Here is a 12,063-nt window from a genome sequence, read left to right as displayed (position 1 = left end):
CGCCAAAATTCTCAAATTTTGCATAAGAACTAAAGTCAAAAACTCCAAGCATGACTTTCTCCATAGCTCGCAGAGTAATTTGAAGCAATGCAAAAGCATATGAGCAACGCGTAGGACCATGTTTCAGTTCTATAGGTCATTACCGACAACAAGCAACTTTAAGGTATTTTGGATGAAAATTAAATATTAAGTGTTAATTACTAGTATTTTCTCTACCGTTGAAAATGTTTCTTTATATTATTAGTGGTAAAGTTCAATATTGAATTCTCCAACACAATTGTAAAATCGAAAGCATATCGTAATAGCAACAAGCGTTGAACATTATTAACATCGTTCGGAAATCTGAAGTTACGAGTTGCAAACTGAAAAATGCGCTCGATTTTAAAACTTCAAAGCAAGTGTGGGTGAATGTACGAATGATGCCTTTTCCGAGTCATTGCACTGTTTACGGTTACGGTTTACGTTTACGTATGCGGGCTTTATCAGAATCGCATTCAGCTCGATAGAAAACCATACGCGGTTAACGGAAACTAGATATCGATTTGGTCCAGGGTTACATGGTGGAAATTGAGATAATATAAAAATAACGTGAGAATATGTATAAATATATTACAGTGTGGTCCCGACTTAGAATGGGAGTGTTGTAAAAGGCGATTCAGGGTACTTAATGGTCGAGGGATGGGCAGCAGTGTCCCTTTTAAAACATCACTAAAAGTACTGCAGTTGCCAACTCGCCCACCAAGCTTGGCACCTATTGGTAATCCCCTCCCCCAATTGTTAGCAATGAAGTTTGACAGCCCCATTGTTAGCAATATGCCCTATTAGGTCGACCTTCACGTGGTTCCCCCTGGAAACAATCGTTGAATTCGTCACAATGGGCTAACTGACCTGCTTCATCCTCACCTATCATCTTGCACTGGTGCTCCGCCGGTGTATACCGATAGCGCGGGTGGGGTTATCATTCCATTATCATCCATTAAAAAAATCCCCTCACCCACTCTTACGGAGAAGGAAGTTTAGCAATGGACAGTTAGCGCTTGAAATGATGATTAACCGACTTCAAAAAGAAGCCTCTAAGTTCGGTCGTATTTTTTATGTTTGTTACCTTATAACACCGTCAGTTATAAACCTTTTTTTTATCTGTAAAGATACACTTATAGATTAGCCCCGTAGAAATTTAATCAAAATCGGTTTAATAATTTAGTTTTTAAATCAAAATGAGTGGCTTTGCTATGGTTACAACACAATCGTAATTAATAATGTAAAAACATATACTAGGAAGTCTATTTTCCCCTTATTTTATCTGCAACCAGTTACCACTATGAGCACATGTGTTGCAGAAATAAATGCCGTTCGTGAGTATTCCCTTCATATCATATTTTATATTTAACAATAATAGCACTGTTCCAAGATGGCTTTCCTTTGAAATATAAGTAGCATTTGCAGCTTCATGTGAGTTTAGATGCCAGCCTATTTCGATGACTTCGTAGACGATTTTTATCCGATTGCCATATAAAGAAGTGTAATGTATTTACAAAATATGTACATTCGGATTTTTAATAAATTCGTTGTATTTTAACAAAATTTACTTTTATGCAAGTTAGAATGGCAAACAAGCTGACGGCCTATCTGATGGAAAGTGGCAAACATAATTGCTTCACGGCAGAGACACGAATAGAATTACTTATTTATTTATTCGTTTGTTCATTCATTCATCTTTATAATTTATTTATTTATTTAAGTAGATATATAGAGATACATTTCAGATTCGCACTGGCAGATCATGGGATTAATTCGTAATTTAAAAATAAATTATTACTCATGTTTCTAGCTAACAATGTAGGTTTCTATAATAAGTTAATTACAAAAAAAAAAAAAACAAAGACTATGTCCCATAAAAAAAAAAAAACTGATTTCAATCGTGACAAAACCAGTTATATCGATTTAATAACCAAATTACCGATTTTGATAAAATTTCTATGGTACGAATCTAAATAATTAATCGATAAACATATACTTTTAGATAAAAAAAGAATTTTCTAAATCAGTTTAGAACTGATAGAATTATGAGGTAACAAACAAAAAAAAATACAACCGAATTGAGAACCTCCTTCTTTTGAAGTCGGCTAAAAATAAATCCCTTTCTCTTTATAACATTACTGTAATTTAGATAATTTCGAGTCCTTTTTGAGAAAAACATTTCTTTCTACAACAAGTACATTATTAAGTTGAAATCTGAATCAGGTCAGAACGTAAGTCACGGTATGTGCTGTCTAGTACTGCTATTGTACTTATATTGTACACTGCTGGCCATAAAAAGAGAATGCGAGAAATATTTTATTGACTACTTATTATACACATGAATTATTCATTTATTATATATGTAATAAGGAAAAAATCATTTTACTCATTACTGAGCATTGTAACTTCCCCACAGAATATTTTTTTTTTCTATTAATATTCTTCATCTACACAGATGACTGACATGATTGAAACTGACAGATGTCAGTTATCTCAGCCACCAGTGGAAAAGTGTTTTTTTTTCTAATAAATGTAATTCTTAGTGCATATGTACGTATTTGATCCCATTTTGCAGGATTGTTCACTCTGTCTTTTTTATGCAACTTAGCATGGCAAACAAGTTAATACCCAGGCACCTAATGGAAAGCGGTAGCCGTCGTCTATAAATATGAACAAAGCTGTCCAAAGGTTATCTGGAAGAGATTGCTTTAGCAATAGGACCGCCTTTTGTACTTTATAACTCTAATATATATTTTAATATAACTGGTGCAATAAAGAGTAAACCAATATAATGATAAAAAATAAATAAAATATTTTTTTATTTTAAAACAGCTCACCGTCTCTTTAGTTCAATACTAATTTTTTCAATGACTAAAGTCTCTAATAGACAATCTATCACTCTAGTAAAGTCTAAAATGATTGTTGAACATCATTTCTATATTCATCAAACCCAATACTTTCCTATCAATAAAGTAAACATTACAGAAAACAATTTATAGGAACAGTTCATTTCGGCGTAATCATTATTTATGTAGCTGTAATTAGGCCCATAATCTTCTTGCTGAATATAGTGTGATTAAATATTAAACACGATTCTAGTGTTGGTTATAACTTTGTTTAATGCACTCGCTCTCTTCGCCCCTCTTAAGGATTTGCTTATGGAATTAGTGTACATTGTTAATGATAACGTGACTTAATGTGTTATAGAGCAGACATAAATAAAACACTTGTTACACCATCGCTCTCGTTTTATTTATATTAATATAAGACTTCCGCCATAATACTGTAAATATTACTTATATTTTATATATCAATATTAAATTTAATACAAATATATAGAAATACATATATGGCCGTGTGGTTTAAGAATAGGCTATCCCTTCCTTTCCCGTGAGTGTCGTAAGAATCGACTAAGGGAGGGCGAGGAATGGACAACAGCGTCCCTCTTAAAACATCTCTAAAACCTAACTGTGGTTGCCAACCCGCCTGCCAAGCGTAGCACCTACTGGCAAAACTTCCCTTATGGGGAAGGTTAATGTCCAGCAGTGGACAGTTAACGACTAAAATAATAATAATAAATATATAAATAAAGAAATCTATACAATAATGGAGTAAGTATACAAAGCGATTCCTCTTTTTTCATCTGCAGAATATTGTAAGACATAACTAGGAGAACAAAGCACAAATACTCTTCGAAGAACAATAACACAATCCTATTGTAATCCATCTGGTTAGTGTGCTAATTGTATCCCATAATCTTAAGCACTTCCTACTCTTCTCTGAGCTTTTGAGCTTAATGAGTTGTTGTGACAACTAAAATAAATAGTATTATTTATTTAAAGAATTCCTGAGCATATGCTTAGGAGTATAATTGATTAGAATTTATTATCGATAATAAAATACTTAACATATACATACAAATAACAAGTGTAAAAAGTTTTACTTCTTTTTTTTATTCCTTCATACGGTCTTATGAATTCCGTTCCATTCCGTTTTATTGTTTAATTTTTAAGCGGCTTCAATAAGAAGGAGATTTTGATGCTTCTTTTTGTAAATGATAGTGTGTGCTTCTATATTGATCCCGTATTCATTTCTTCAAAATTGAAATTGTCATGTAAGTTAGTTTTTTTTAACAATATATAAAAGGATATATCTACTTTTTTTAATCTCAAGTGTACAAGTGTAGGAACCGCATACGTGCGGTTTGAAAAGAAAGCGTAACGAAACGAGTTAAGTAGAGAATAATTAAGTAGTTTAACAATAAATTGGTGCACAATGACTTCTTATCTTTTTAGTTATTATGACCAATTTAAGTTTACCTCAGCAATTTATTCTTTTAGGAATGTTGCGATTTTTTTTTTACTTATTTTACGTGGAATTGAAACGTATTATGTTGGAATTAGTTATGAGTAAGGGAATATAATTGTGTATTAGCTATTTCACTAGAATGATTGTTCAATAATTTTAAAGTAAAGAAATATACCTACGACTTTAATCCCTTGTGGTGTAGTTTGAAGTATTTGTCGATTGTGGTGAATATTATCCAATTCTCCGTGTGGTCCCATAGTGGCATAGAATAGGCTACTCCTTCCTTTCCTGTGGGTATCGTGAGAAGCGACTCAGGAAGGGCGAGGGATGGGCAACGGCATCCCTCTTAAAACATCTTCAAAGCTTTACTGCGGTTGCCAATCCGCCTGCCAAGCGTGGCAACTACTGGCTTAACCCCAAGGGAGAGGCTGATATAATAATGCCCATTTCACCAAGCCTATCACTATAACTCGATTTAATTAGGTTATTTCCATTACCGGAGAGTTAGCCGGTAATTTTATAAGTTTTGTGTGTCATTTGTATTTTTTTATACAACTTAGAATGGCAAACAAGCTGACGAACCTGATGGAAAGTGGTTTTATAGACATTATAATTGCCATGGACATTTTTTTCGCCCATGATATCCCCCATGTGTTGCCATTCCTGAGGATATATATATATACTGTACCAATTAATTAAATTCACGCCATATCCCACCCTTCAAACCGAAACACAGCCATGCAAACACAACTTTTTGAAACACGAATTTTAGGTACCCAAACAATCGACTTTTGTACAAAGTCTCCCTCTTGTATTCATGAACTTTGCGGTTTACAAATCGGAGTAGTATATCGCCGGACAAAGACGCTTTTAAGGATTTAATAATAATAAAAAAAATAAAGCCAATATTGTTATTTTTGTTAATTATATAAGCAATGTAATACAATAATACTATCTATGGTAATAGTTACAATTAATATGCTGGCAACATTCTTTGTGAATTTTGTCTATATTGTTACTGCCTATATGTTCTTTGTTTATGAATAATGTTGAGCTGCTTTCATAAAAATATATTTTGCACTTTGTTATTACATCTGCGTATTTTAATTATATTTGCATTACTTTTTTTAATTTTTAATAGAAAAAAGGAACCATTCGCAATTTGCCTCGATGCTCTAATAAGTTTGAAACATTGATGTTTTATGATTTATCGAGAGGAACGTCTTTCGCATATTACAAAAGGTTGTCTCCCTGATTAGGAATTTGCATTTGCCAGCCTCCTGATTGGTAGACAGATGCCAGATATCCATTAAGGCAGCAATGACTTGATCCCGTTTTCAATTCGAATTCAATAATACATTAAAGAAAATGTCATTTCTCTTTATCAATGCTTTTTTCTGGTACTATCTTTTTGCCAGCTATTTTGTAGGCGTGGACTTCAGAAGTAGAAAAACCAATAGAATAGATTATGTCCTATTATGTCCTATTAGGATGAATTTATACCCTAGATTTTAAGTTATTTTTTTTTAGAAATATAACCATGAAAACTGCATCGAATTTAGTGCTGTATTTTTTGCGTAATACTGGAATAAAATTATCAACTAACAGGTAAAATTTGTAAATAATATTATTTCGGCTTCCATTAGTTTTACAAAAACTCTTCTTATAAATTTTTATCAAATATCTCCGATAAATAGACTAGCTTCTAGTCTAGTTACAATTAAATTATATTAAATATTATGTACTATACAAGAGAATATTTAAATTATATTAAATATTAAAATAACACCAAACGTAACTATACAAGTTCGAGAAGGTTTGTCCGGATTTAAAAGTTTTTTAAAAATTTTATTTTACAATTATTCAGGTAAATCAATTTTATCCCCTTCAAAGTATCATTTTGAACGCCGTTTCCAGTGAGAAGGCTCCCAAGTTTTTGGGTTTCATTTATGTCCCCCAAATGCCGCCCCCGAAGTACCAATTTGTTTTTTGGGAACAAGAAGAAGTACTTATTGACCGAGCGAAAAACTAGAGAGGTAGTCGTGGTGAAGAATCCAACGTCTCTCTTAAAATAACCATCAACAAACGATGGACTAACTCGAACGGTGTCTCTGAATCTTTTTAGCCACTTGTCAAGCATCATCCCCATAAACTGTTCTGGATCAAATACTTGCAAGAATTTATGGAAAGGCCGTGACAAGCCAGTGTTCGACCAGAACTGAAGCATTGTTAGGGACATGGACAGATAATGAACACTTTTATACGTTGGTATATGATATATCTATGGTAAAATACTCATTAAGAGGATGGTAATAATTTAGGTATTAACCTGAATATTTTTATGCAACTTAGAATGGCAAATAAGCTGATGGCTCACTTGATGGAAAGTGATACCCTTCGCCTATAGATATGAGCAGTATCATGGACATAACAGTATACTGTTTCACTCACGACACCTCGCATCTTAAGGAATAAGGTGTTTTTTTTGATGGGTGAAAATGGTATGGTAACCCCGCCTGCGCTAACGGAATACGTTGGCGGAGCACCAGTGAAGGGTGATAGATGAGAATGAAAACACGCCAGTTAGCCCATCATGATCAATTCATCAGGAATTAACCATGATAGTTTCCAGGGAGACCCGCGAGGAGGTCGACCTGGTTGGGTATATTGCTAGCAATGGGATTCTCAGTCTCCATTACTAACAATCCCTTTCCCCCTGGCATAAGGTGTTATGCCTCTGAACCTTGTAAATTCACTGCCATATCCCACCCATCAAAACCCGAAAACACAGCGCACCCGAAACGCAGCCATGTAAAAACAACTGCTTCACGGTTGAAACACGAAAGGGACAGAGGTAACCAAGCAAACGACTTTTGTATAAAACCCCTCTCTGGTAAATATGGCATATTCTTATCAAAATGAAAGTTATTTAAAAAAAATGTTTAGGAATTATATTAAATTATTTTTTTCTTACATTTAGATGTACAAAAAAAAATCTACTATTATTGCTAATAGGTGGTACATAAAGTCATTGGTTCCCATTGTTATTAAGTAAGAGACGGTAGTCGAAACGGTGGGCTGGAACGGCCCCGCACAACCTATGATTTGTGGAGGCCTCATGGCGGTTGCTTCATACATAATAGACTCTCGAGGTTAGAATTTTGGTCATTAAATACTGAAGTAACTAACCTTGGAGAATATCTGTAAATTATTAATATTTTTTTTTTACCTTCTAGTAATCGATTTTAGAAAACGTTTGAATTTTGTGACCACTATTAGTACCAGAAGTTCTATAAACTTCCATATTATCGAACAATCTCTGACTTGCATTTTGTTCATGCACGTTTTGCGACACGTGTCTAAAGGCTAAGATGGATTCTATAAAGTTAGGAGTGCTCAATAGAGGCAGGAGCGTCACAGTACCAGCTCCGTCCGTTAGATCGCATTCAAAGTCGGGCGGCTCGAATCATTGACGATCAGTGCCCTACTTTCCGATTTGACCCACTGAAACTGCGTAGAGATGTTGCATATCTATTAATAATAATAACAATAATCACTAATTACACTTATAATATATAATACTTCCATTTAAGCAAGAAAAGACAACTTACCTTTCAGACATCTCCATACCAAACACCGAAAACCTAAAACAGAAACATAACGAGAAGATTCAAAAATACCTCTTTCCGAAGAAATAAAAGATATGTGGCACCAAAAGAATGTTGATATAATCCCGATTATCTTATCTTCTACTGGCGTTATCCCAATATCCCTACACAACTCATTAAATAAACTGCACCTTAATAAAACATTCTTCATTGAACTCCAGAAATCTACAGTATTAGATACATGCTCCATAGTTAGAAATTTTTTAAATAGTCCAATTCCTAACATTCTTACTGAATAAAATAAACTATGAGAACAAGTGACTTGGTAACAATTCCGTTTTTGTCTCTACAAAACCAGCTATAAGCTGAGAAATAATACATATACATACTAATAATAATAATTTTATTGAAAAAATATACGACTTCAATGAAGAATGAGTTCCCCCATATAGGGGGAGGCCTATGTTCAGCAGTTAATAGCAAATACGATGAGTGAAATTAGTAAGAAATAAAAATAATTATTTAATTTTTTATTTTCACTACTATTTATTATTAATGTATTACAATGGCATAGTAACTTGCGCTAACGGTATACGCTGGTGGGGCACCAGTGAGGGATGAAAAGTAAGAATGAATAGGCAGGTCAGTTAGCCCATCGTGATGAATATACCTGGAGTTTAGGACGATGGTTTCTAGGGTGGACCACGTGAAGGTCGACCTGACAGGGTTTATTGATAGCAACGGGACTGGTAGTCCACATTACTAACAATCCTTTCCACCTTATTCCCTTTTTTTATACAACTTAGAATGGCAAACAAGCTGACGGCCCACATGATGGAAACTGGTAACCGTCGCCTATAGACTTGAGCAGTATCATGGACATAACAGAGTATACTGTTTCGTCCATGATATCCCCCATGCGTTGTCATTCCTGAGGACTCAGGTGTTATTCCTCTGTACCCTGTAAATTCACGCCAAATTCCCTTCCATTATCATTAGACATTAGCGCAGTATCTTATGATTGGAGAATTAATCCTTTGTTTACATTATCATTAAGTTCATTTAAAATATACTGTATATTCGTCACTGGTCTCGTACTTGGTAAAATCAATTGGAATGCGTTTACACATTATGATCCGTCGAGATCCGGACGTCCGGCACACGGATCGCTTCCGTCCCGTCACGGTCACTAAGCAGCACCAGTCGGAGCTTTTTATAAGGGTCGAACGATAACAATTACATAATATGAGGTGTCACGCTGTTGTTGGCTTAATGAAAGCTTGGCGTTGTTTATGGGTGATATTTTTTAATTTATTTTTTTAATCAAACGTATCGAACATACTGTTCGAATTTCAAGTTACGTTTTTTGAATTAAGAACAGAAAGTATAAATATTGAGTACAATTTAAATATAACAAGTTTTATTTTTTAAATTTACGCTTCTTTTAATTAAACGGATACATTTGAATTCGAATGTAACTTTTTTAATTTAGTAATGAATTTATAATTCAACTTTTTTTTTTATTCTTTCATTTAAGATACAGTTATGCCATTTTTTTGCCAATTCGTAATCGATTTTAATTATTTTTCTTATTGAGTAATTGAAAGGTCGCCCGTGTAGTAATTTTCGGAGGGAATTTTCGAATTAAATACTTTTTTTTACTTAATTTACAATGTACAAATTTACATTTGAGCATTGGTATTCAAATAGGTAGAGAACGCCATTAGGTTATATCTGCCATATTACTTATATAAATACGTTACTTATATAATTATTTTGTATAAATAGTGGACTTAACACCTATTAGCGTCATGAGTTTAGTAGAAAATTAAGTCATCAACTTGATCCGCTGCTAGCCTCATTCCCTTGCACCATCGTGCATTTACTATTAAAATTTTAAAATAAGTCTAAATTAAGTTGGAATATCGAAATCTTCGTCAAATGGTAACCGATTTCGATGATTATTTTTTATTAGTAGATTTTATCGCAAATCTAGGATAGATAAATTAACTTATATATAAATACCTTATTTTAGAATTTGTCGCGTGGTCCCCGCGTAGAATGGACTACTTTACTTACTTTTCCGAGGATGTCGTAAGAGGCGATTAAGGGAACACAATGGTCGAAGAATGGGCAGCAGCGTCTTACATAATACATCATGAAAACCTAACTGTAGTGTCGACAATTAACTAGTAGTTATTAGCAAAACCCCCCTTATGGGGAAGGCCTATGTTCAGCAGTGGATAGTTACCGTTTGCTATAATAATGATAAAAAAAATTACTTTGCCTCAATTTTTTTATATCACTGAGGTGGTGAACAAGCATACGGCCCATCTGATGGTAAGCGGTTACAGTAGCCTATGAACGCATGTAATATCAGAGGTATTACGCGCGCGTTGCCGACCCTGAAGAAACCTCTTTAGCTCCTTTTTGATGAACCTTTATCACCTACACTAATCTCTGCCAATTTAAATCTATAGCTTCGATTGGTGTCGTCATTCTATTTTTAAATAATTAAAAAAAAAAACTCCTCCATCGACAGTCTCGTCTATTCATTTGTCTAACAATGACTGAACAAAATAGAAAAAGATTCTCAACAAATAACATTAGCGTTCAATTAATATAAACGGCGGACGCTTCCTGTGTTGCCGGTTGACTTTATAATAATAATTGATGGCAATTGACAATACAGCGATAGAATATTGAATTAAAGTTCATTGTATAACCATAATGATGCTTAAAGATTGCTTTTATACCATTGATCGAACATACTGTTCGAATTGGCCGTGTGATCCCGGCATAGAATAGGCCACCCCTTCTTTTCCCGTGGGTGTCATAAGACGACTAAAAGACAGCGAGAGATGGGCAACAGCATTTTTCTTAAAACATCTTTAAATCCTGACTGCGTTGCCAATCCGCCTGCCAAGCCTGGCAACTACCGACAAACCCCCAAAGGGGGAGGCTTATGTTCAGCAGTGGACGGTTAAGGGCTGATATGACGATGATGATAGCATTGATAAATGTCAGTTTTAGTTTAGACCTTTTTTGGTTCTTAAATAAAATAGTCATTCTTATTAGTCATATTATATCAGCTTTTAACTGTCAACTGCTGAACATAAGTCTCCCCGTTTTGCTATAGTTGCCATGCTTGGCAGGTGGATTGGCAAACGCAGTAAGATTTTGGAGATGTTTTAAGAGGGACGCTGCTGCCTATCTCTTGTTTCCCCTTAGTCGGTTCTTATGACACCTACGGGATAGGAGGTGGCCTATTCTATGTCCGGACCACACTGCAATTCTTAATAGTTTAATTAATTTAATTATACTATTAATTAATTGTGACCTAATATTTTTCGTACACTATCTATATAAATAGAGATTCTAACCACTCCAGTTATGACGACTGCTTCAAGGATTCTCTCAATATCAGTGTCCCCTGATGTGACTCGTACAGTATCGCGATGAACTGAAGACCCGATTGTCAGGTCCAATATCAAACTAATAACAAAAATGGGGGGAAGGGATTGTTAATAATGGAGACTTAGGCCTCCATTGCTAGCAATATATTCGATCAGGTTGACATATACGTGGTCCCCCCTGGAAACTGGTCTTCCACTGGTGCGTTTTTCAAGGCACTTTCTTCCACGCACAACCACTCTTTGAAATCAACTCTCAGCAGCAGTATTTCCAAAACGATACAACATCATAACCTTCAAGAAAAGAGCATATTCTTTTTTAAAAGGCCGACAGCACACCTGCAATGCCGTTGGCGTTGTGGGTGATCATGGGCGGCGGTAGTCACTTACCATCAGGTGAGCTGCATGCTCATTTGTTTCCTGTGTTGATAAAAAAAATGGACTTTCAGATCGTTTACAATTGTATAAAAACCGTTCATATTCTCTAAGAATGATTTTTTTATAAATGCTCACGGGACCGGCAGATACCGGTTTCCGCGTGGGCGAAACTCGCAGAATTTATTGCTTCTGGTATATATATAGGTATATAGGGCCACAGAATATATTTAAGTACTTTTTTTTATTAAATATATTTACGACTGTAATTCCAATTGGTGTATATTGTATTTTGTCTGATGCATATAAAATTATCGATTTGTCCATATTTTGAAGAG

The sequence above is a fragment of the Galleria mellonella genome, unplaced genomic scaffold (genome assembly GCF_026898425.1).
Source record: "Galleria mellonella isolate WM207_F2 unplaced genomic scaffold, CSIRO_AGI_GalMel_v1 utg96, whole genome shotgun sequence".
Lineage (NCBI taxonomy): Eukaryota > Metazoa > Arthropoda > Insecta > Lepidoptera > Pyralidae > Galleria > Galleria mellonella.
The sequence above is the reverse complement of the archived record's forward strand: the minus strand, read 5'-3'. Positions refer to the sequence as shown.